The sequence below is a fragment of the Apodemus sylvaticus genome, chromosome 20 (genome assembly GCF_947179515.1).
Source record: "Apodemus sylvaticus chromosome 20, mApoSyl1.1, whole genome shotgun sequence".
In the NCBI taxonomy this organism is placed as follows: Eukaryota; Metazoa; Chordata; class Mammalia; order Rodentia; family Muridae; genus Apodemus; species Apodemus sylvaticus.
In genome coordinates, this window is record NC_067491.1 from 61035464 (window position 1) to 61055639 (window position 20176).

The 20176-nt window shown below is 37.4% G+C and overlaps 1 pseudogene; it reads left to right on the forward strand.

Moving 5' to 3' along the window:
* The first annotated feature begins 10918 nt into the window (after nt 1–10918).
* The window catches only part of LOC127670971 (vomeronasal type-2 receptor 116-like), a 58560-nt pseudogene continuing 49302 nt past the window's right edge, over nt 10919–20176 (forward strand).

The following is a 20176-nucleotide window of genomic DNA, read 5'->3' on the forward strand; positions in this document are numbered from 1 at the left end:
ATACTCTCACAGAGACAGAGAATAAAATGTGTTTTAAATGTGGAGGTTTGGGTCATTTTAGAAGTGATTGCCCTAGGAACAGAGGCACTGTAAGTGGGCAGTCAAGTTATCCCCAGGAGTTTGTCCTAGATGCAGGAAAGGTAATCCCTGGGCCAGGCCCTGTAAATCTAAGATATATTCAGGGCTGTTCCATGTCGGGAACCAGGCAGAGGGGCCAGCCTCAGGCAGAGGGCCAACCTCAGGCAGAGGGGCCAGCCTCAGGCAGAGGGGCCAGCCTCCCCCCAGATGCCCACAGCAAGCATTTTGTGGGGCCATGAAGCCGCTGCCAGGCCAGGGAAATCCGTTTTTGAATTTTCAGGGCAACAGCAGGCAGCTCAGGATTGGACATCTATTCCACCTCCCATGTGGTATTAACCCCAGAAATGGGAGTTCAGACCCTGCCTACAGGAGTTTTTGGATCTTTGCCTGCAGAAACTTGTGGATTGCTTCTAGGACGAAGCAGTACTATTGTAAAAGAACTGCAGGGTTATCCAGGTGTCATAGACAATGATTATGAGGGAGAAATTAAAATTATGGCTGCTTCCCTTCATGGTATTATAACTATACCTGCTAACCAAAGAATTGCTCAACTTAGTTCCCTTGTATCAACTAACTACCTTCCAGATTCCAGTAAGAGAGGACAGAGTGGCTTTGGTTGCTCTGTTGTGTACTGGATTCAATCTATTACTAGTAAGAGATCTAACCTTAAATTAACAATTGAGGGAAGAAACTTTGAAGGATTAATAGATGCTGGAGCTGATGTGACAATTATTAGAGGACAAAACTTGCCTTCAACTTGTCCCTTGTCAGATACACTCACTCACCTCTGAGGGATTGGTTATGCCAATAACCCAAAGCAAAGCGCTAAACTTCTAACCTGGAAAGATGAAGAAGGCAATTCAAGACAAATTCAGCCTTATGCCAAATTTGCCTACTACCCTTTGGGGGAAGAGAGCTCTTGTCACAGGTGGATCTTATAATATGTAGTCCTAATAAGGTAGTGGCTACTGCTTTAGAGTAAATTGCTTTCACTATGGTTGGGTATGGGCCTTGAATTCCTGATCTCTCCAAGTCTTTTATCATGAAGGTATGCTGAATTTTGTCAAAAGCGATTTCAGCATCTAATAAAATGACCATGTGGTTTTTTTTTTTTTTTAATTTTGTTTATGTACTGGATTACACTGATGGATTTCCATCTATTGTACCATCCCTGCATCCCTGGGATGAAGCTTACTTGATGATGGTGAATTATTGTTTTGATGCATTCTTTGATTTGGCTGGCCAGAGTTTTGTTGAGTATTTTTGCATCAATGTTCATAAGGGAAATTGGTCTTAACTTCTCTTTCCTTGTTTGGTCTTTGTTTGGTTTAGGTATAAGCAGTATTGTGGCTTCATAGAATGAATTGGCTGGTGTTCCTTGTGTTTCTATTTTGTGGAATAGTTTGAAGAGTATCAGTATTAACTCTTCTTTGAAGATCTGATAGAATTACCCACTAAACCCATCTGGTCTTGGGCTTTTTTTTTTTTTTTTTTTTGGCTTGGGAGACTATTAACAACTGCTTCTATTTCAACAGGATTGGTGTAACTATTTAGATGGTTTATCTGATCCTGTTTTAATGTTGGCACCTGGTATGTGTCTAGAAAATTGTCCATTTTCTTCAGATTTTCCAATTTTGTTGAGTATTAGTTCTTGTAGTAGTATCTGGTGATTTCATAATTTCCACAGTTTCTATTTTTTTCTTTTTTCGTGACACGATTTCTCTGTATAGCTTTGACTGTTCTGGAACTCACTCTGTAGACCAGGCTGGCTTTGAACTCAGAAATCTGCCTGCCTCTGCGTCCCAAGTGCTGGGAGTTAAAGGCGTGTGACACTACTGCTCGGCTGGTTTCTATTGTTATATCTCCCTTTTCATTTCTGGTTTTATTAATTTGGGTAGTGCTTCTGTGCCCTCTGGTTAGTCTGGCTAAGGGTTTGTCTCTCTGGTTGATTTTCTCAAAGAACCACCTCCTGGTTTCGTTGATTCTTTGTATAGTTCTTTTTGTTTCTATTTGGTTGATTTCAGTCCTGAGTTTGATTATTTCCTGCAGTTTACTTCTCTTGGGTGTATTTGCTTTTTTGTTGTTGAAGAACTTTCAGGTGTGTTGTCAAGCTGCTAGCGTAAGCTCTGTCCATTTTTTTTTTTTGGAGGTACTTAGAGCTATGAGTTTTTCTCTTAGCACTGCTTTCATTGTGTCCCTTAAGTTTTGGCATGATGATGTGTCCTCATTTTCATTAATTTCTATAAAGTCTTTAATTTCTTTCTTTATTTCTCCCTTGAGCAAGCTATCATTGAGTAGAACATTGTTCAGCATCCCTGATTATGTATATTTTTTGCTGTCTTTGTTCCAACTAAAGTCCAGCCTTAGGCTATAGTGATCTGATAGGGTGCATGGAATTATTTCAATATTCCTGTATCTGTTAAGACCTCTTTTGTGACCAATTAATTATACGGTCAATTTTGGAGAAGGTACCATGAGGTGCTGAGAAGAAGGTATATTATTTTTGTTTAGGATGGAATGTTCTATTAATATCTGTTAGATCCATTTAGTCCATAACTTCAGTTAGTTTTGCTGTTTCTCTGTTTATCTTGTGTTTCCATAATTTGTCCATTGCTGAGTGTGGGGTGTTGAAGTCTCCCACTGTTATTGTGTGGGGTGCAATGTATGCTTTGAGCTTTAATAAAGTTTCTTTTATTAATGTGGGTATCCCTGCATTTGGAGCATAGATGTTCACAACTGAGAGTTCATCTTGGTAGATTTTTCCTTTGACCACTATGAAGTGTCCCTCCTTATCTTTTTCTGACAACTTTTGGTTGAAAGTTGATTTTATTTGATATAAGAATGGCCACTCCAGCTTGCTTTCCAACTTTCGACTGTGAGGTAGTGACTGTCTTTGTTACTGAGGTGGGTTTCTTGTATGAAGAAAATTGTTGGGCCCTGTTTACATATCCAGTCTGTTAGTCTATGGCATTGTATTGGGGAATTGAGGCCATTGATGTTAAGAATTATTAAGGAAAAGTGATTGCTATTTTCTGTTATTTTCATTGTTAAAAGTGGAATTCTGATTGCGTGGCTATCTTCTTTTGGGTTTGTTGAAAGAATATTACTTTCTTGCTTTTTCTAGGGTGTAGTTTCCCTCCTTGTGTTGGTATTTTCTACTCATTATCCTTTGTAGAGCTGGGTTTATGGAAAGATATTGTGTACATTTGGTTTTGTCATGGAATGTCTTATTTTGTTTGTCTATGGTAATTGAGAGTTTTGCTGGGTATCGTAGCATGGACTGACATTTATGTTCTCTTAGGATTTGTATGACATCTGTCCAGAATCTTCTAGCTTTCATAGTTTCTGGTGAGACGTCTGGTGTAATTCTGATAGGTCTGCTTTTATATGTTTCTTGACCTTTTTCCCTTACTGCTTTTAATATTTTTTCTTTGTTTAGTGCATTTGGTGTTTAAATTTTGTGATGGGAGGGGTTTCTGTTTTGGTCCAGTCTATTTGGAGTTCTGTAGGCTTCTTGTATGTTCATGGGCATCTCTCTCTTTAGGTTAGGGAAGTTTTCTTCTATAATTTTGCTGAAGATATTTACTGGCCCTTTAAGTTGTAAATATTTTCTCTCTTCTATACCTATAATCCTTAGGTATATAATCTTCTCATTGTGTCCTGGATTTCCTGGATGTTTGGGGTTACAAACTTTTTGTATTTTGCATTTTCTGTGATTGTTGAGTCCATGCTTTCTATGGTATCTTCAGCCCCTGAGATTCTTCTTTCTCCTGTATTCTGTTGCTGATGTTTGCATCTATGACTCCTGATTTCTTTACAAGGTTTTCTATCTCCTGAATTGTCTCCCTTTGTGATTTCTTTGTTGTTTCTACTTCCAATTTTAGACTCTGGATGGTTTTGTTCAGTTCCTTTGCTAGTTTGTGTTTTCCTATAATTCTTTAAGGGGTTTTTGTGATTCCTCTTTAAGGTCTTCTACCTGTTGACCCATGTTTGCCTGTATTTCTTTAAGGGATTTTTGTATTTCCTTTTTTAAGGGCTTCTTGTTGACTCATGTTCTCCTGTATTTCTTTAATGGAATTATTTATGTCCTTCTTGAAGTCCTCTGTCAGCTTCATGAGATGTGATTTTAAATCTAGATCTTGCTTTTGTGTTGTGTTAGGGGTATCCAGGATCAGCTGTTGTGGGAGAAATAGGTTTGGATGGTGCCATGTTGCCTTGGTTTCTGTTGGTAATGTTCTCCTGTTTGCCTTTTGCCATCTGGTTATCTCTGGTGTTAGCTGGTTTTGCTGTCTCTGACTGTGGCTTCTCTGTCCTGCAAGCCTGTGTATCTGTACTCCTGGGATTCCCGTTCTCTCTGCGCACACTGGTATGTAGGCAATCCTGGGAGACCAGCTCTCCTGTGGTGGTGTTTGTGGATGTAGCTCTGTGGTCCAGGATCATCACCATGCTCCCAGTCCTCTCCACACTCCTGCAGAGAAACCAAATGCCCTGAGTGCAGTGGGCTCTTTATGATGTATCAGGAGCCATTGTCTTCACTATAGCAGACCCAAAGTCCCTGAGTGCTTCTGGTTCTCAAATGCTCTGAGTGCAGCTGATTCTTTAGAATGTATCAGAAAATGGAATTTCACTATAGCAGACCTGGGAAGAGTCTGCCCCAGCAGAAATGAGAGGCAGCAGCGGCACATATTATCCTTTTATCAGATGTAGGGTTGGTAAATATCTTGTCCTATTCTGAAGGTTGTTGCTTTGTCCTATTGACTGTGTCCTTTGCCTTACAGATAACAGAAAGGTCATGAAGAAGGAATATCAATCTGTGGATGCTTCACTTCTATTTAGAAAAGAGAACAAAATAATCACAAGAGGTAAAGGGTGGGAGGGACTTTGAAGGAAGAGAGGAGGGAGAGAAAAAAAGATGGAGCAGGATCAGGAGTGGGAGGAGACTGGGGATGAGGACAGAGGGTCAGAAAATTGAACAGAGGTCTGTAGCAATGGCAGATGGGAACTGGGGGTATCCAACAGGAAGTCCCAGAGCAAGGAAAGCAAGAGGCTTCCAGGACCCAATGGGGATGACTTTAGCTGAAATATCTAACAAAATGGGGAGAGAGAAACTATAGAGACCATATCCAGAGGTTAGGCACAGCCCCTGGTTGAGGTATGGTGTCACTCACCCTTCTTAAAAGTTTAATGTACATTTACTCCTGTCTGAAGGAAATACAGGGACAAATAATGGTACAGAGACTGAAGGAGAGGCCATCCATACAATGCCCCACCAGGGAATCCATCCCATATGCAGCCACCAAACTCATTCACTATTGTTGATGCTAACAAGTACTCGCTGATGGGAGCCTGATATGGCTATCTCCTGAGAAGCTCTGCCAGACCCTTACTGATACAGGCATGGATGCTTGCAGCCAACCATCAGACTGAACATGGGGACCCCAGTGGAAGAGTTAGGGGAAAGATGAATAAGATGTTGAGGTTTGCAACCCCATCGGAAGTACAACAATATCAACAAACCAGACCCCCCCACCCAGAGCTCTGAGGATTTAAACCACCAACCAGAGAATACACATGGAGGGACCATGCCTCCAGCTATATTGGTAGCAGAGGATGGGGTTATCTGGCAACAATGGGACCTAGGACTAAAGGAACTTGGTCCTATGAAGGTTTGATGCCTCAGTATAGGAGAATGGTAGGGCGAAGAGGCAGGAATGTGTGGGTGAGTCGGGGAGAATCTTCATAGAAGCAGGGGGAGGGAGGGTGGGATAGGGTTTTTTTAGTTTAAACTGTGAAGGGGGATAGCATATGAGATTTAAATATATAAAATTACCAATAAAAAATTTAAAAAAAAACAAACAAGAAGAAAGAAATACCAAAGCAGATTGGGAAAGACAAGGGTACATCAACCGACCAAAATGAAATGTTGACTTTTTGAAACTTTTTTGTCTCCAAACTCAACTAAGAAATAATCCACCCACTTGAAATGCCACATCAATTATTTGTCTAATAAAAAAGATTGAGCCATGAAATGCACATGCAAACAATGTGAATACATTACTTAGACTAAACTGTTTCTATTTACAATATATTTTATATACATATATGCATATGAGTGTAACAAAAATTCATGAAAAGTAGCCTGTAAAAGTAAAAGAAAGCAAGGATTGTATATTAGAAATTTGGGAAGAAAGTAAGGGAAGGAGAAGGCAGAAAAATATATTTACTGCATAGTAATCACAAACTATAAAAGTACTATTTAAATGGAAAAAGCAATTTTCAATAAATGTAAGTTTTACAAACACTGTAGAGTCAGCCATATTATCCCTCCTCACACGGCAACTAAAGCATTTCACTCAATGTATTAGCCATGGTTTTGGTTACTATATATGTTATTGAATTTTATTCATACCTGTGTCCACCAAAATGATGTTATCCTAATTTGACTACATGAACATAAAACAAATTTCCAGATAGAAACTAACAGATATCAATTCCCAAATACTTCATTAGCCATTGAGAATAAACAAGTCAAAGAATTCATGTAATTTATCTCTATGTAGTTCATGGGCTTTGTGTACCACTTGATAAGGTTGCTAGTATGGACGAGTTTTATTCCTGACACTTGGTGTTAGATAATATGTAGAGGCTTCCTCCTTAGTGAATACTGATTCATCATTTTAGCAGTCCTTGCATGCCTGTATCTATTTTCCTTGGGCTGGATCTTGTGAGATTAACTCTTATACTTTGTGATATCAGCCAGTGTTGTCATTATAAAGATCTTGTTGAGGCACAACTCTGGAAATCAGTTTGGCAGTTCTTCAGAAAATTGTACATAGTACTGAGGACCCAGCTATACTACTACTGTGCACATACACAGAAGATGCTCCAACATGTAATAAGAACACATGCTCCATTATGTTCATAGAAGCCTTATTTATAATAGCCAAAAGCTGGAAAGAACCCAGATGTCCCTCAATAGAGAAATAGATACAGAATATAATGGAGTACTACTCAGCTATTAATAACAAAGAGTTCATGAAATTCTTAGGCAAATGGATGGAACTAGAAAATATCATCCTCTGTGAGGTAATCCAATCACAATAGAATACACATGATGTGCACTTGCTGATAAGTGGATATTATCCCAAAAGTTTGGAACACCCAAGATACCATTCACAGACCACATGAAGCTCAAGAAGAATGAAAACCAAAGTGTGGATACTTTGGTCCATATTAGAAGGGGATCAAAATATTCCTAGCTCACAGTCAACTAATGGACTAGGGTCCCTAATGGAGGAAATGGAGAAAGGACGCAAGGAGCTGAAGAGGTTTGTAGCCCCATAGGAGGAACAATAATATGTACCACCCAGTAACCCCAGAGCTCCCAGGGACTAAACTGCCAACCAAACATTACACGTGGAGGGAACCATGGCTCCAGCTACATATGTAGCAGATGATGATATTTTCAGACATCACTGAGAGGAGAGGCCATTGTCCCTGTGAAGGATTGATGCCCCAGTGTAGGAGAATGCCAGGTCAGGAAACTGTGGGGTTGGTAATCACGTAGAGGGGTGATGGAATAGGGTGTTTTCAGATGGATATGAGGAAAGGGGCTAACATTAGAAATGTAAATAAACCAACTGAATAAAAAATTCCAACCTTAAAAAATAAAACATTTTAGAAGGGCAAAACAAATTTTCAATAAACAAAGTTTAAATAACAATGTATTGTTATCCATATTAGCCATCCTCACACTGCATCTGCAGCAGGTCACTCAATGTCTCAGCCACGTTTTGGATTACTATATGTATTATAGAGTTTTATTAATACTTTTCAGCCAAAATGACATTATCATAGGTTGATTACATCAACAACAAAAGATTTCCAGAAAAATTACCAGATATCAATGCCTAAAGAATTCATAAACAATATAGAAGACGTGCTTCTTTAATTTCGCCCAATGAAGTTCTATGTACCAGTTCATAAATTTACTGGTATGTATCTGTTTTTTCCTGACCTCTATGGGTTAGATAATAAATATGGCTTCATCTCCATGAATTGTGATTTGCTTTCTTTACAGAAGTTCTTGCTTATCTGTATCATTCAGCTACACGTGTGGATTTAGCCATTATACATTGTTTTTATTGTTAAGGAATTATTTAATATATTTACATTCCAAATTTTGACCCTATCCCAAGTTCCCCCTCCCAGAGTCTTCAAGCCACATCTCCTCCAGTTTTATTCTAAGAGCATATTCCCCACACACCCTACCCACAACCACCACCTCACCCTGGTCATCACCCTTCCTTGGGGTCAAGTCACTGCAGACCTTGGCACATCACTCCCACTGACCCCAGACAAGGCAGTCCTCTGACATTTAAGCACTAAGGGAGATGGACCAGTTGATGTTCTCCTTGGTTGGTGGCTTAGTCACTGGAAGCTCCCAGGGTTATTTGACACTCTTGGCCTTCATATTGGGATGCAATCAATCCCTGCAGCTTCTTCAATCCTTCCCCTAACTCTTCCATAGGAGGCCCTGATCTCAGTTCATTGGTAGTCTCTAAGTACCTGCATCTGCCTCAGTCAGCTGCTGGTAGAGTCTCTCAGAGGACAGCCATGCTAGGTTTCAATCTGCAAGTACAACATAGAATCAGTAATAGTGTCAGGGTTGGATACGTGCGCATGGGTCTGATCCCAGATTCGGCTGGTTCCTGAATGGCCTTTCCTTCAGTCTTTGCTCCAGGTTTGTCCCTGCATTTCTTTAAGACAGGAACAATTCTGGGTCAATTTTTTGAATGCTGATTGGTGACCCATTTCCTCCTCTGAAGGCCCTGTCTAACTACAGGAAGTGGTCTCCTCAGGTTTGATTGCCCCACTGTTGGTCCTTGTTAGCTAAGATCACCCATATTGACACCTATGAGCCCTTCACCTCCCAGGTCTATAGGATTTTCTAGAGAAACACCTTGATCCCTGCAACCCCCAGCAACTGCACAATTCTATTCCTTCTTCTGACCCTCTGGGCTTCTCTCTTGTCTCTCCCTATACCTGATCCTGCCACATTTTCCACTCCCCCTCTCCTATTAAACAAATAAAAATAAAACCTTGGGTCTAGCACTGGGGTTATTTGAGCATGTAAGTGTTCATGCTGCTGTTGCAAAGAACCTGATGAAGAGCCTCTAGAATATACTTAAGTAAACTCAAAGACATCTTAAACTATAGATCAGAGCATCATGATCCTCTGTCCATAAGACATTCCTGAAGTTATGCATGCATGAGCACCCATGCACACACACATACTTACAAATAAAGTATTATTTACAATTAGCCATAGATTCTTATCATGGAACAAATAAAAATGTATGATTTATGTAGTAACCATGTGTATTCCTGGAAAATGAGACAAATAACTAATTGTTTCTGCTTAGCACATTGCCTCTTTAGAACAGATACATTGTAAATATTCACTACACACATGGTATTGGTGCACTCATGATGACAATGGAGTTGACTCTAAAATTCAACAGGTATGTTCTTATGTCACAGTCAGAATTAAAGAATTAAAGAATTTCTCTCTTCTGCGGAGAGAAAACACAGTAATATGCTCATATTAACAAAACTTCCATTACTATATTACCTGTGTTCCTTTTTTGTATTACAGGTGCAGGAGACAACATAATGTATCAAAATTCAATGAAGAAAGTCATTGCCTATTTATTGTTTTAGTTATTATGTTGTACATCCTTCATGGCAATCAAACTAACAGGAAAATGCAAGCACGACTACACTATAGAACAATGTATTTATTCTGTCTTAAAATTGTTTTATTGATTAAAAATAGTCCCTGCTTATGATACATTTGTTGAGTAACTCCATGAAAGAAACATAAAGACCAACTCAGCATATGATATGTTCTTTGGAGAAGTTGGGGGAATTTCTCTAATACCCTCATGTCAAAAAAAAAAGGGGAATGAGTGGTTAAGAGGGCAATGAATTATATATATATATATATATATATATATATATATATATATATATATATATATATATATATATATATTCAGTGTTCCAGAATAGATTAAGATCAAATTATTAACCTGACTTTTACCTTGAAATTAAGTTATGCATCTGAAGTAATAACTTCACCTTGGTAGTAGGTTACACAAGAATGTGACGCAAATGTGACACAAAGGATATGCAGGAGTAAACTGGCCAAGTATTGGTATGTAGACATGCATGTATGAAAGATAGAATTGTCTCAGAACCCTAAGAACCATAGGAGAGTAAAAAATGAACTTAAGACTAATACTATTAAGTTTTGTGGCGCATGGTGCACCTTCATCAGTTCTGGTATGGGTCTTTAATGTGTATTTATATTTTTCCAACAATGATTTCCTTTGATGTGATATGTGGGCATTATCTTGAAGGTCTCTCGAATAAATTCTTTCTTGGTAAACATTTTAGACCATAAACACAGAGGCAGAAAGCAACACTGGGGTGTTTCAGTCTTGGAGTAATTATTGTGATTCCTAGTGGAAATGAAAGCATGTCCTTTGATGCTGTAACCTCTTTGTCACTGAGTGAGGTGACTCATATGGATAGCCTGAAGGATAAAGTGCCATAGAATTCTCACAGGGTGAATGGAAGTATCCTTGCACATATCTCTGGTTGATTAGAGTGTAATATTCTGTCATCATATCAATAACAACAGTGTAAACACACACACACTCACATACACACAGGCACGCACATGCAAACACATATGAGCACTGAATATATATATGTAACACCCCATAGGTTGTACCATCCCACGACTTAGATCTTGGCAGAAACATCTCTTAATATGCTCTTCTCTTGGCTTTTTATCTTCTGGTTTTTACAGATGCGAACACTCATCTGGATCATTGCAGCCCCTTCTGGCCTAACAGAATCAGAATACATACTACACCACGATGGTTCTGTGGTCATTGGTGCATTTTTTCCTCTTTTAAGTGACTCTACTTCAAGTTTAACAATAGTTTGGAAAACATTACCTTTGGGCACATCTAATGGTTTACGGTAAGTGATTTGTATCAACTCATTTCAAAATATTATTTGTCCTACTTTAAGTGTGGATTTGAACGTTATTCCAAGAATTTCTCCTCATGAGGTTTTCTTCATATATTCCCTTCCAAGATCCTCTGTTTAATTTTCTTTTCTTGGTGACTCCTTATGTCCTCTCAAGTGAGAAGAGAAATATGTCATTACAGAGTTTTGTGTTTCATATTTGGTCATTGCAGTTTGATCACCTTTCACCATGCTGTCTGTAATTCCTCAGACTGTGAGCACATATCATGCCAGTCCTGTACTTCAAGGGATGTTGTCAGTAGCCTGACACAACACTTCAGAGAATCAGGGAGTTTCATTTGTGATTGTATTAGAGCAGGTAATACCTTTGAAATCTGTGACATTGTAATACCTCCTCAGGTTCTAGAGTGATCAGTGTTGCTTGTGTCAGCTGACACAGATTTGAATGCAGTGATGGCAGAATTAGAAATTTATCTCACTTCACTTTTATTTTCTATCCTTAACATTTTGCAGAGTATTGAAAGCTAATATTTTTCAATTTATATGACTTCAGATTTTTATCCATTATAACTTATTTAACTTATCCATTAATTTAATCCACCATGCATTCTTGATTTCATGAATTTATTCATACAGGAATTTTCCCGGATTATGTCACTGAAGGCTCTTTCCTAGACAGTCTAAAATCTGCAGGAACAACAGATCTAGACAAAGTTTGCTTCAGCTTCCTTGGTAATCTCAGACATAAATAGCAATGTACAATAATTTTTCAAGGAAATAAAGTGTATATTGTAGCATGCTGAAATTTCTATCAGGGTATATATAAAGTAAAGAGCTGAAATAGAGAAACAAAGTACACACTCAACTCTGAATTCAACCTGGGGAAGGAAAACTGTGCAATGAATGTCCTGCTTCTGGTTAGTTGCTAGAAAATTGCTGAATGTCTAAGTGGACTTAGTCTAAGTAGAAACATTGCTACCACTTTGTTAGCAAATTGGTATGGTGATAAATTGTTAGGTCAAGACAGTATAGAAGGGAAATGATTCAGAAATAAAACATCATTAGGTGAAGAAGATATCTTTTCATATTTTGAAATAAATTTTAATATTAAAGATGATTAGAGTAATCCAAAAGTTCACAACTAGTTGAAATATTTCATATGGCTCTCTAAATGCCTCAGGTATATATCTTTTTTAACTTTGCAAGAACCATGGATGCACTTGATAAATCTTTTACACTGTTGTGCAGTTACACCAGATCAGGCACCACTTTGCACTATGCCCCATGTCTGTCCAGACAGTGTAGTGAGAGCAATCTCACTGCAAAAGCATGTTTGCAGTAGAACAGCTCATCAAATACTAGCAAGTGCAAAATGACTTGTCAGATGACTTAACAGGATATGAAATAAGACAACAGAATTTGGGAAGTGATTTTTTTTTCATGTATGATAAATATATTTATATATTAAAGTGTAAATATATTAAATATATTTATATTCACCTTATTTAATGTAATTAAAAATATCTAGTTTTCTAAAAGAAAGGTATCTGAATATAAAGTATTCATATAAAGTAAATATAGAGTAAGATCTATTAAATTTCATTCATGCTTCTGATTAAATCTTTTATAATAGAGTGATGTGGTGCACAGTCATTTTGAAAAAGGATCTTTCTGATATTCTTCCTTTTCTGTTTCTATGTGCACAAGTGCAAGCGTCAGGGTCACAATGAACACAATGATCATGTGCTTTAGAGTGGCTAGAATTATGAGCCTTAACACTGGAGTTTCAATTTACGTGTGTGTAATTGAACTCATTTTCTGACTTTTTATCATTAATCCATTCTGCAACAGTTTAGTGGAAGGTATTTTTTTAATCAAAAAATATTTTGGAATAATAAACAGCAGGCAAGCATGAAAACCCCAAGCTGAAGTGTTTCCCAATAAAATGCAGTCTGCATGTTTGATCCATTTTATGTACTGGTGTTTATAAAAGTATAACTTTTTTTTAGCAGAAATATTTATTGCTAGTGATGCCTTCATTTTCAAGGATATTTGGTGAATATCAAACCACCCAAAATATCCTAATCATTAAACCCTAGCATTTTTGGTTTAAGATGATTTAAATTAAGAAAATAAAATGATAATAGCACTGTGGAAGTGAAAGCACATGGTAATAAACAAAAAAACAAGTTCTTTATACACACAGGACACTAATATTTGTTACATTGTGAATATTCTTGCATTGTCCCTTAAGCCCTATTTCTTACTCACTGTCTCAAAATCTGTACCTCAGAGCTAATCCACTTGTCAGTGTGAACATGCCATGTTCATCTTCCTGGGTCTGGGTATGCTTGCTCTGAATAAATTTTTCTAGTTCCAAATTTCATGATGCCCTATTAAAGAGTTGTGTACTATGGCACTATGTAAACTTAACACATTTTTGTCTATTCTTTGGCTGAGGGATATCTAGATTGCTTCTGTTTTCTGTTTGTTATGCAATAAGTTGCAAAGATCATGGTTGAGCAAATGTCCTGTGGCACAATGTAGAATATTTTGATGTAAGCTCAGCAGGGGTATGGCTGGCTATTGAGTTGCTGATGAACAAGGTCTCTGTAAAAGTTTGCCATGAATGGAGGAGCAAGCACACCTTTTCCTTGAGGTCCTCACCAGCGTCAACTGTCACTTTTGTTTCTGATCTTAGTCGAGCAGACATGTATAAGATGAAATCACGGAATCATTTTGATTTACATTTTTCTGTTGAATTTTGAACATTTATTTAAATGTTTCCCAGACACGATTTTTCTGTTGAAAATTCTGTTTAGATCTGTACTGCATTTTAACTGAAATATTTGATTTGTTGTTTTCTAGTCTCTTGAGTACTCTACATATTTTGGATAATAGCTATCTGCAAGAAGTGGAATTGGTGAAAATCTTTCTGCATTCTGAAGACTGCTGTTTTGAACAACTGGTCTTTCCTTGGCCTTACCAAACCTTTTTATTATCATTTTATTAGCTGTGATAATGTACAGTAACTGCATGATTGGTGTTCTGTTCAGAAAGTCTTTCCTCTTCAATGCATGCAACGGTTTGCCTTAATTTCTCTAGGATTTGATTCAGTGTTTCTCGTTTGATGTTAATATCTTTGATCTGTTTGGAGTTTAGGTTTGTGCAATATGCTAGATGTGCATCTATTTGCATTCTATAATCACTGGCATCTAGTGAGACCACAACCATTCATGGAAAATACTTTCTTATTTACAACTGTATAATTTTTGGATTTTTATCTGAGATCAAGTGTCCATAGGGGTATGGATTCCAATAAGGGTTTTCATTTAATTCTATTAATAAACATGTTTGTTTTAAGCTAATACAATGAGGGTTTTATTGCTGTTGCTCTGTAGCACAGTTTGAAATCAGGGAAAGTATTACCTTGGGATTTTCTTTATTGTACATAATTGATTTATCTACAGTGGGATTTTATTTCTACGTATGAAGTTACATATCCTTTTAAGTTTTGAAAAGTATTCTGTTGGAGTTTTGATAAGGATTAAGTTGAAACAGGAGATTTCTTTTGATTAGAAGGCCATTTTCATTATGTTGACCCTACTATTACATTAGCTCTTGAGATCTTTCTATGTTCTGACGTCTTCAATTTATTTTCAATGATTGAACATTTTTATTATACATGTTTTTAACTTGCTTGGTATTTGTTACCACAAGATTTTTATATAATTTGTGACTGTTGTAAAGGGTGGTCCACTAGCATTTTTTCCTTGGTCTCCTTATTGATTCCATATAGGATGGTTATTGACAATTTTTATTTAGTTTAGTATATGTGACTTTGGACTCACTTATTTATATTATATCATCTGTAAATAGTGATATTTTGATAGCTTCCTTTTCAATTTGAATTCCCATAAACTCCTTTTCTGTTTTATTGTTCAATCTACAACTTCAAGTTCTATATTAAATAGTTCTGGAGATAGTGGACAGCTTTGTCTTGTTCCTGATTTTTGAAGAATTGCTTTCTTGGATTTAGGCTTGGTGTAAACTGGCTTTCTTAAGTGTATGTCCCTCATACCACAGATCATTAGAGACCTATTTATCTTTACAGGTTTCTCCATATTTTCAAATGCTGTTTCAGCATTTAATGACATGATCATGCACTTTTTTTCAGGTTTTTCATACTGTGGATTACATTGAAAGATTTGTATATATTTAACCATTTCCTCATCTCAGAGATGAGACCCGGTTGATCATAGTAGATGATGTTGTCAATGCCCTTTCAGTTCTTTGCAAGTACTTCATTCAGTAGTTTCACCTATGTTCAGTAGAGAAAATTTTCTACAACAGACTTCTTATACTCTGTGGTGTTTGGTCATTAGAGTGTCAGGGGCATCATAAAATGAATTGGGCAATGTTCCTTTTGAATATATTTCTAGGAAGATTAGCATTAGTCTTTCTTTGAGAGTCTTGTTGAAGTCTCCTCTAAAACCATCTGACCTTCAGTTTTTGTTTTTGTTGTTGTTTTGCTTTAGTTGAATGATTTTAATGACTTCTTCTATAACCTTTGGGGCTACAGGTCAATTTGCACTGCTTATCTGAATTTCATTTAACTGTGGTAAGTAGTATTTATGAAGAAAACTGTCCCTTTATTTTACCAATTGTGTGGAAGATGGATCTTTAAAGGAGGAACTGATGATTATTTGAATTTTTTTGTTATCTTTGGTTGTTTGCCTCGTTTTCTTTCTGAATTTGTTAATTTGGGTACAGCTTTTGTGTCTTTTAGGCAGTTTGGATAACCATTTTTTAATATTGTTTTTTTAGAGAATCAACTCTTGTTTAACTGATTGTTTTGTTCTTTTTGTTTCACGTTTTAATAATTTCAGCCATGTGTTTGACTATTTCCTACCGTGCAGTTATCTTGCATGTGTTTGCTTCTTTTTGTTGTAGAATATTCTGGTGTGCTCTTAAGTTGAATGTAGAAGATCTCTCCAATTTCTTTATGAAAGTACATACTGCTTTAACATTTCCTCTTAGCACAACTTTGTTGAGTCCCACAACTTTGATTATGATCTGTATTCATTTTCATTGAATGGCAACGAAGTTTTTAATTTCTTTCTTTCTTTATACCTTGATCCAGTAGTCATTCTGAAGAGATATCTTCAGTTTCCACGAGTTACTTTGCTATTTGTTGTTCTGTCATTGATGATAGCGTACAAATGATGTCATTGTTGATAGCCTGTTAATTAGTATTAGCCTGATCAAATATAAAGGTTTATTTCAATGTTTTTATGAGTTTAACCATACTTTGTGAATAATTATGTGGTAATTTTTAAGAGTGTTAGAGGAGGTGCTCAGAAGAAAGTGTTTTCTTTTGTGTTCAGGTGAAATACTTTTTAGTTATCTGCTATGTCCATTTGATCCATATTGTCTATTACATCTACAATTTCTATGTTTAGTTTTTGTCTGGTATGTCCAGACTATTGGTGAGAGTAGAATATTGAAATCTTGCACTGCAAGGGTGTGAAGGATGATGGGATTTGAGCTTTAGTAATGTTTCTTTTCAAATATTGGTGTCCTTGAATTTGAGGCCATAGTTGTTGAAAATTGAAGTATAATATTGGTAGATGTTCCTTTGTAGGTATGAAGTCCACTTCCCCATCTCTTTTTGGAAATTTTAGTTGGAAGTCTATCTTGTTAGATGTTACCTTACTGATCTTCTTGGATATTGGTTTGGAAACTCCTTCCAGGCCTTTCTTCTGAGATAATTTTTTATCTTTGACATTGAGGAGTGTTTGCATTATGCAGTAAATTAACATCTTGATTTTGTAGTCATTTTATTTGGTTGTGTTGTTTTTCAGGGAACCATGTCCATTGGTAATGAGAGACAATGATTAATGATTATTATTATTATTATTATTGGATTTGGTTTTTTTGAGACAGGGCTTCTCTGTATAGCCCTGGCTGTCCTGGAACTCACTTTGTAGACCAGGCTGGTCTCGAACTCAGAAATCCGCCTGCCTCTGCCTCCAAGAGTGCTGGGATTACAGGCATGCACCACCACTGCCCAGCTGATTAATGATTATTAACTCTTGTTATTTTCTTTTAGGTATTGATGTTGGTGGTAGTGTTGGAGTGTATGTTTGCTTTGCTTCTTTTGTTATGCTGGTATGAGATTATTTATTGCCTGAATTTTCAGGGCTACATGTGACCTCCTTTAGTTTGAATTTTTCTACAGTAACTTCTGTACTTTGTCTTTCTCATGGACTATCTTGTTTTCTTCATCTATTGTTAGTGAAGGTTTCACTGGGTAAAATACTACCCATGGATATCTGTGGTCTCTTGGAGTCTATATGAAATCTGCCTGGGCCCACATGGCTTTTAGAGTGTCTCTTAAGAATTCTGATTTAATTCTATTTGATATGCCTTTATATATATTACTTTCCATTTTCTCTTTTAGTTTTAATCTTTTTTTGTTTTTCTTCTTTTCTTTTCTTTTGTGTACTTAGTGTTTTGATTATTATGTAGCAGGACAGTTTACTTAGCTTGCCTTTTTGGTATTTTGTAAGCTTCTTGCATGATTATAGGCAACTCTTTCTATAGGATATGACATTTTTATTCTAAGGCTTTGTTAAAATATTCTGGATTTCTGACATGGGGATTCTCTACTTCTCCTATTTCTATGTGTTTAAACTTTGTTTTTTATATTGTCCAAGATTTTCTGGATGTTTGGGGTCTGGAATTTTTTAAATTTAACATTTTATTTGAAAGATGTATCTATTTTATCTATGCTGTCTTCTTTTTTCTTATACGAATACATTTTTTATTTATCATTTTTTGTTTATATTTAAAACGAGATTTCCCTTCCCAGTTACACTTCTACAAAGCCCCCCATCACATTGCTCCTCACCCCCCTACTCTTTACCTCTAAGAGGGTTCTCCTCCACCCACTAACCCCCTCCTGCTTCACCAGGCTAGCATCCCTTTACACAGAGAATCATTCCTCCTTCCCCTCCCTTGATGTCAGAGAAGGCCATCCTCTACTTGATATGTATCTGGAATCATGTCTTGTTTCATGTACAATCATTGGTTGCTTGTTTAGTCCCTGGGAGGCCTGGATGGTCCAGTTACTTGATGTTGCTCTTTATATGGGGTTGCAATCCCCTTCAGCTCCTACAGTTCTTCCCCTAGCTCTTCTATTGGGGTCCCCTTGTTCTGACCAGAAGTTACTGTGAGTTTCTCCATTAGTATTGATCAGGTGCTGGCATAACCTCTCAGAGAACAGTCATACCAGGTTCCTTCCAGTAAGCCCTTGACACCAACAATATTGTGGGCATTTGGTTCTACAGGTAGGATGAATTCCTAGTTGGGGTGGCCTCTAGATGACTTTTCCTTCAGTCTCTCCTCCATTTTTGTCTCTCTCTTTCCTTTGGACAGGAATATTTCTGGGTTTAATGTTTTGAATTACATGGGTGGCATCGTGATTCAACTGGGGGTCATGACGATCTACTGGAGGTTGTCTGTAGAGGTTTTGAATCTCTTTCTTGGATATTATTACTAAAGCCATCCCCATTGCATCCTGGGAGCCTCTCACTTTTCTGGAGTCTGGTACTGTCTTCTGGCTACCCCAATTTCCCCATCTCCACTGCTACTTGTTTCTGTTTTATTTTCTGTCTTCTCTCCTGTCTCTTCCATTACCTGTTCATGCCCCTCCTTTTTGCCCTCCTGCTCCTCTATCCCTCTCCTGTTGCTCCTGTTCTCTAACTCTGTTGGTGTGCTTTATAGTTCTTTAATTATGTTTAGGTATGGACTTGAATTCCTGATCTCTCCTATACCTTTATCATGAAGGGGTGTTTTATTTTGTCAAAAGTTTTTCAGCATCCAATGAGAAGATCATGTGGGTTTTTGTTTGTTTGACATTGTTTATATAATGGATTAAGTTGATGGATTTCCATATATTGAACCATCTCTGCAACCCTGAGATGAAGCACAATTGATCATGGTGACTAATCATTTTGATGTGTTCTTGGATTCATTTTGCTAGAATTCTATGGAATATTTTTAGAGCAACATTCATAAAGGAAATTGTTAACTGTTCTGAAGTTCTCTTTCTTTGTTGGGTCTTTGTGTGGTTTAGGTATCAGCATAAATGAGGCTTTGTAAAATGTATTGGGTAGTGTTCCTTCTGTTTTTTTTTTTTTTTTTTTTTTTTTGTGAAAGAGTTTAGGATTATTGGTATTAGGACTTCTTTAATTCTGGTAGAAATCTACCTTCAAATCTTCTGGCCCTGTGCTTTTTTTATTTTTATTTAATTATTTATTTTTTTGGTTGGGAAAGTTTTAATGACTGCCTCTCTCTCTTTCTTTCTTTCTTTCTTTCTTTCTTTCTTTCTTTCTTTCTTTTTTATTGAGTATCTTCTTCATTTCTATTGCCAATGGTAAAACCTTTCCCAAATTTCCCCCCCCATAGTCCCCTCCCCAAAGATTTCCTACCCCTCCTCCCACCCCCTGCCTCCATGTATATGCCCCTCTACTCGACACCCTCCCACCTCCCCCCCCCCACATTCCCCCTGACGTTTCCCTTTGCTGGGGCCTCTATTGAGCCTTTACCTGACCAAAGACCACTCCTCTCACTGATGCCTAACAAGGACTTCCTCTGACACATTTTTGGCTGGAAGCATGTGTACCCCTTTGTTGATGGTTTAGTCCCTGGGAGTCTTAGGGTGTCTGGGTGTCCGAAGTCATTGTTCTTCCCATGGGGCTATATACCCCTTCAGCTCCTCCGTACCACCCTCCAGATCCTCCGTTGGGGACGCCAAGCCCAGTCCAATAGTTGGTTGCTAGTTTCTGCCTTTGTATTTGTAGGGCTCTGGCAGGGCCCCTCTGGAGACAGCCATGGCATGCTCCTTTTGGTACACGCTTCTTATCATAGAATTGGGGTTTGGTGACTGTTTATAGAATGAATCTCCAGGTAGGGCAGTCACTGGGTGGCCTTTACTTCAAACTCTGCTCCACACATTGCCTCCCTTATT